General features: G+C 43.8%; 1 protein-coding gene across 1 annotated transcript in view; it reads right to left on the bottom strand.

Moving 5' to 3' along the window:
• ERN1 (endoplasmic reticulum to nucleus signaling 1) overlaps positions 1 to 6,904 on the bottom strand; it is an 82,643-nt gene that overhangs the window by 53,891 nt on the left and 21,848 nt on the right. The window lies entirely within an intron of this gene.

Below are 6,904 nucleotides of genomic sequence, written 5' to 3'. Positions count from 1 at the left end.
AGCAAGTTCAACTTGGTGCTCTGTGACAACCTAGAGGGATGAGATGGGGAGGGAGGTTGAAGAGGGAGGGGACGCATGTATACTTATGATTGATTCATGCTGATGTATGGCAGAAACCAACACAATATTGTAAAGCAATTATCCTCCAATTAAAAATAATTTTTAAAAAATTCACCGTAAGAACCCAAATTATTCTTCATGTAATAAAAATACAATTTAAATTAAAATGTACCTTTTATCTTTAATGAATTTGAAAAATATTCTACAGAAAATAACCAAAGGTAGTGAAATTCACTTTCTCATCCACTATTGATTGGCAATGAAAATTATAAGTTAGTGCAATATTTCTGGAAAGCATAAAAGTATTCATGCTTTTGACTCTGTAGTTCCTCTTCTACATCCTAAAGAAGTTAAGTCCAGCTATGGGAAAAGCTCTTTGCACAATGATACTCATCAAAACCCATTTATAAACACACAAAAAACAGGAAAGACCTGAACACTTCTAAATGGCTGAAACAAATTAGGACACAAACAGTCAATGGAATACTGCTGCTGCTAAGTCGCTTCAGTCGTGTCCGACTCTGTGTGATCCCATAGACGGCAGCCCACCAGGCTCCCCCATCCCTGGGATTCTCCAGGCAAGAACACTGGAGTGGTGCCATTTCCTTCTCCAATGCATGAAAGTGAAAAGTGAAAGCGAAGTCCCTCAGTCATGTCCGACTCCTAGCGACCCCATGGACTACAGCCCACCAGGCTCCTCCGTCCATGGGATTTTCCAGGCAAGAGTACTGGAGTGGGGTGCCATTGCCCAATGGAATATTACGTATCATTAAAATGGCCCTTGGAAGAATCTACAATACAGAGGAAAACTTGTATGTGTTGTCACATGAAAACTATAGAATACAAAATTTAATGTACGCTGTGGTTATAATTAACTGGACAGTTTTTTTTTTTTTTTTTGCTTGCCTGTCCTCTAGGTTTGCTAGGAACTGTACACTCATCCACATGGTTTCCATGGGAGTGTGTGTGTGTGTGTGCACGCACACGCACAAGCAGGCAATAGCTGGTACGGTTTCCTAGGATAACTCCCTTCTGAAGTCTGGGTCCACTCAGCAAAACCATCTGTAATGAGATTTTCTCTTCTTTGTCACTGTACTGTCACATCAATCAGCTGGTTCCTGCAAGTCTTGAATTAAAAACAGGCCAATACAACTTGCTTACACTGCGACAGTTTAAATTTTGGCACAGATGCTTTTTTTAAAATACAGTATGGCTAGCTTTTAGCACGAAACATAAAGACTGTGCATGGGAGCCTGACCCCCGAAATACCTGGTCACTCTTGGTAAAAGCCAGGATGACACTAATTAATCTCCTAAAACAGATGGCTCTCTCCAGGGCAGCCTGAGCTGGTGGGACAAACACTCCAGTGCCTGCATTCCTTTTCCAATGTGAAGACCCCCAGGCAAAGGGGCCAAGCAGCTGCCAGAACCTCCTCTACCTCTTGCCTGTGTGTGGCCTGCAGGGGAGAAGCCCCGCTCTCCACTTTGCCCAGGGCAAGGGCCCCTTACCTGGGATGAGTGAAATAACTGCAAGCCTTACAATTCCTGCTGAATCTACTCTCCAGGTTAAGGCTGAGAAGAACCTGTTTTTAACTCCACTTCTGCAAGTAGGAGATCAGTCTCAGTACAACCTGGCTAGGAAAACAGAAGCCCCGACGTGGTGGCTGCCCTGGGTGGAATCCAAAGTCTTGTACACCAATTGTCTAAAATTATTTTGGACCATGGGGCATGAATGGTGACTAGAATCATCTGGACCTGCTCACACCTGAACACATACCACCTGGAGCACCTGGCCTGGAGAACAGCAGCCCTGTGATGGCCACTGAGGCTGGAGCTACCTGGGACCCCAGGCAAGGGGCTACCTCCACTGACAAGGGGAATGAATGGGTCTGCGACTTGATGTGGGGTGGCGGGATTAAGTTAGGTGGGGGTAGTGAGAAGGTCGACCAAATGAAATGGGAACGTGTATGCGTATCTGGGGGCCAACAGGTGGGAACCCCCTCTCTCTGTCACACAGTTCCCCTGGGAACAACCATTCTTAGGTCTTGGGAATCATGTCAGAAGCAGGTTGAACAATTTGGGTGGCTGAAGTACTAAGAAATTAAACTCAGAAAAAAGAAAAGGGAATTAAACTCAGGAGGTTTCTGTGAATATGTTTTCCTCCATGTGGAAAAAGCTGGATGAGAGAGAGACAGATAAAGACGGAAAGAAGGTTGAGAAGAAACAGGGCAGAAAAGCTGGGATTAAGACCCTGGCCTCCAACACTTCTCAGGCCTGGCCAACCCCTGAGCTTGGGCCCAGGGACACCTGGCCCGTGCAGTCAACTCCCCTGTTTGCTTAAGCTTGTTAGAGCTAAGTTTCTGTCCCTCGAAACTGAGACAGTCCTAAATACACACACACACACCCCCACACACACAAGTATTTTCAATATATCTATAGAAAAAAAATGTAAAATTATAGCCCTAGTTTTTTCTCCTTTATTTTCTAAATTTTCTATAATATGATCATAAAAAGGAAATGGATAAGTTAGCAGGTGGAAGAGAAGCTGGGATTTAAAGGACCTTCAGCAAGCCCCTAAATTCCAGAAGCCCTTTCCACCTCAGGGTTATTAGGTAACCCAATCACCTTTGACCACTGAAATCCACCAAATAAGGGACAGAAGTTTAGAAACACAAAGGTCTCCCGGTCAGAGAGTGTACATCCAGAGGACAGAAGAGGTTCACTGTAATTAAAGCCTAAAGCCTACAGTACAACTATAATTAACTAAATGCCCCCAAATACATCTCATCACAGTCTTAATACTAAAAGGGGCCAATATTTACTAAAATGTATCAGTGCTGCTCCACTATTGGCATGGAAATGAAACCAGCTGCTTTGTCTGAGCATCTTGGAAACCACAGGAAGAGCAATTGTCCATGGTTGGTTGGTGACTCGAAATAAAACACTCATCACATAACTAACATGGTCTTCAAAAATCTCAGAAAGGCCAGGTTTGGCTGGAGGTCGAATTTAGCAACTGAGAACACTGAATTAATCACAATGTCCACAGTGACATCACAAACCCCATCACACCAGACAGATTTTTCTCTTCTTTGACGCTCTTGACAGTTTCAAATTAGAAAGAGACACTCTGAGCAGCATTAGTCTCTCATGAGGCAACTTAATATCACAAAATCTCTGCCTTTTTCTTCTCCTGGCATTTTTTAAAGCATTAAAATGCTTGCCCTCAGCTACAGCTGCTATCTGTTGTTGTTGTAGTTCAGTCACTAAGTCGTGTCGACTCTGCGACCCCATGGACTGCAACACACCAGGCACCTCTGCCCTTCACTATCTCCCAGAGTTTACACAAATTGGTGTCCATTGAGTCGGTGATGCCATCCAACCATCTCCTCTTCTGTCCCTACCTTCTCTTCCTGCCCTCAATCTTTCCTAGCACCCAGGTCTTTTCCAGTGAGTCGGCTCTTCACATTGGGTGGCCAAAGTACTGGAGCTTCAACTTCAGCATCAGTCCTTCCAATGAATATTCAGGGTTGATTTCCTTTAGGATTGACTGGTTTGATTTCCTCGCTGTCCAAGGGACTCTCAAGAAACTTCTCCAGCACCACAATTCGAATGCATCAATTCTTCAGTGCTCAGCTTTATTTATGGTGCAACTCTCACATCCATACATGACTACTGGAAAAACTATAGCTTTGACCACATGGACTTTTGTCGGCAAAGTGATAAGTTGCTGTAACTCACGTGAATGCAATAAGCAACTAAATTCTGTGTGTGATACTGAGCACAGCTGAGAACTACATGTCTGTGAAATATTTAAAAACACTGCTTCACGATGATCTTGCATATCACCTTCACCCTGTTGGTGTTCCATTTTCCCTGCAATGGATAAAAGGGCTTCAGGCCCCAGAGCTACACACACTGGTTTCCAGAGAGCCTGAGAGCAGAAAGAAAAGGTCTGATCCTGCCAATCAGCCTGGGATCTGCCTCGTTTTTCAAACTAGTGGGTTATATACTCCTGGCTTCATTGGTGACTCCTAAAAAAGTAATTGCAGTGACATGGTAGAGGCCGTGGCGGGTAATCTAGTCTAGTCTAAAATGAGACATCCATTAGCTAATTGGAAGTCTGGCCCTCTCACATGAGGTGACCCTGACATAGCAAGTCTGGAAATGCCCCGTCTAAGGACCAGAGAGCTGGGCAATTTGGGCCAGATGATGCTGGGGAAATGTGTGCCTGTAAAAACAGCTTATTTCACTTAGGTTGATTCCGTTGTTAAAATCCAGCCCTCACTGTTGCTTGGCTCGGCCAGGGCTGCCTCCTGTGAAAACGTAATTCCTGGGCTGGATCCTCACGTTCAATTTTATTATAAAGCAAGATTAAAATGTACCACTTGCTTTGCATTTCCCACAAAAGACATGAACGCAGCTACCAACTGCTCATAGAGAGATGAGTAAAAGGTAGTTAAATCTCCAACAATCTCATTTTCTAATATTCTAAATTCAGCTAATTGTCAGCTGCTCCTGCATTAATGAACTTAAATGTTTATATTTCAGGCAAGAAAAAAAAGTCTTTCCTAAAACAAGCTCTGGAATAACTTTGTTTAGTACAGACAGAAGGGACTGTCCGTATAAACATTCACAAATCAAGTGTTTAGGTAGCACAAAAACAAATGAAACAGCCTCTAACACACCTTTTTTTAAGATTAAAAAATATATATATTTATTTATTTGGCTGCATCGGGTCCGGCTGCAGTCGAGACGCGTGGGATCTAGTTCCCTGACGAGGGTTCGAACCCCGGCCACCTGCGCTGGATGTGTGGATTCTTAGCCACTGGACCACCAGGCAAGTCCCCTTTTTTTGATGTGCACCATTTTTAAGTCTTTACTGAACTTGTTATAATATTGCTTCTGTTTTATGTTTTAGTTTTTTGATCACTAGGCATGTGGGGGTCTTAGCTTCCCAACCAAGGATCAAATCCTCATCCCCCAGCACTGGCAGGCAAAGTGTGGACCACCAGGGAAGTCCCAAACCTACCAGTTTCTGAACTAGAACTTGGGACGGGTCAGGCCAGAGGTAGCTCCCCGGTGGCTGGAGAAGAGCCCACAAAGCTGGGATCTGGTTGCAGTTGCCAGGCTACCACTGACAAGGCTACTCCCCTGCACCCTCCCTCTGGCCCCTGGATGAACAGCAGGAAGCACACCACATGCTGCTCTAAGATTCAGAACACAGGGCAGCCCCACACTTCCCCGTTAGGGTTTTCCAAGAGGCTGCATTTTCCAAAGAAACACAATTCTTAAATTTCAGACACATATTTCAAGAACCAGCCCACGGTTTAACAGACTACCTAATAACAATGGTCAGAAACAAGATCAATGAAGTTGGCACAGACCTTTCATCTTGAAGTCAGAGGGAAGAAGTGGGGCCATGCACACACATGTCTGACACCCCAATTTCCAAGGTGATCTATACATGATACTATAGTATCGGTTCTATCCCCAAACTAGTGAGTCCTTGTTGTTTAGTTGCTAAGTCATGTCAGACTCTTTTCTGAACCCATGAGCTGTCCATGGGATTTTCCAGGCAAGAATACTGGAGTGGGTTGCCATTTCCTTCTCCAAGGGATTCTCAGGAACCCAGGAAACGAGCCCACAGCTCCTGCTGTATCTCCTGTATTGCAGGCAGGTTCTTTACAGTTGAGCCACCAGGGGAGACCACAAAAAAAAAAAAAAGAGGATGTGCACACTGTGAACAAGAGAGCCATACACGTCTCAGGTGGCATGCAAACTGATCAGGCCTAACCCAAACGTCCATCTCCAAAAGCTCAACTTATAGGCACTTTCCTGTGAAACGTTTCCCATTCTTGCCTCCACTCCAACAGACCAAACCATTTATAATAATTAGAATACAATAATCTGGCTAATTACAAAATGGTATTTTTCTTTTAGGAGTACCACATTGATTTCCAGGATTGGCTGAGAGGTGGGGTTTTTTGCTTGTCGGCGTTTTTTTTTTAACTAATTTTTTCCTGCATGGTTATTGGATTACTGTTACATTACATAATCCTCACTTTTAGTTTTACTTAGTTAATTTCTATCTGAAAGACACAAAGGCCAAGTCCTTAAAAAGCAGAATTTTAATTTGGAAAATAGTTTAAAATGTGACAGTTCACTACCTTGGTAGTATATATTTTAAGGCACAATAAATCCATAAAACTTTTAAATAAAGACATGGATATATTGCTTATGCATGCTTGAGGTATAAGCAGAGATTAAAGGGTGATTCCAAATGTTCTAAGTTATTCTTGTGGAATATTTTTACTAGTTTTCAAGCCCAAGCCCCATATAGAAAGAGTCTAATGATTGTGTCTTTGAACATACATACTCTCCCTGGTATAAAGAATCTGCCTGCAATGCAGTAGACACAGGTTTGATCCCTGCTTGGGGAAGATTCTCCTGGAGAAGGAAATGGCTACCCACTCCAGTATTCTTGCCTGGGAAACCCCCTGGACAAAGGAGCCTGGTGGGCTCTAGTACATAGGATCGCAGAGTTGGACACAACTGAGTGACTAAACCACCACCACCAAGGTTAAGAAAACCCTTCCACCAAACTGAAGATACAACACTTGTATCAGTCTAGCAAAGATATTGGCATGTGTCCAACAGAAAATCCTTATACAACATCAGTTCAGTCGCTCAGTCGTGTGCAACTCTTTGCGACCCCATGAATCGCAGCACGCCAGGCCTCCCTGTCCATCACCAACTCCTGGAGTTTACTCAAACTCATGTCCATCGAGTTAGTGATGCCATCCAGCCATCTCATCCTCTGTCATCCCCTTCTCCTCCTAGAG

Source organism: Bison bison, unplaced genomic scaffold (genome assembly GCF_000754665.1).
Source record: "Bison bison bison isolate TAMUID 2011002044 unplaced genomic scaffold, Bison_UMD1.0 scf7180017864371, whole genome shotgun sequence".
Taxonomy (NCBI): domain Eukaryota; kingdom Metazoa; phylum Chordata; class Mammalia; order Artiodactyla; family Bovidae; genus Bison; species Bison bison.
Note: the sequence above shows the minus strand (reverse complement) of the source record. Positions and strands in the feature narration are given on the sequence as shown.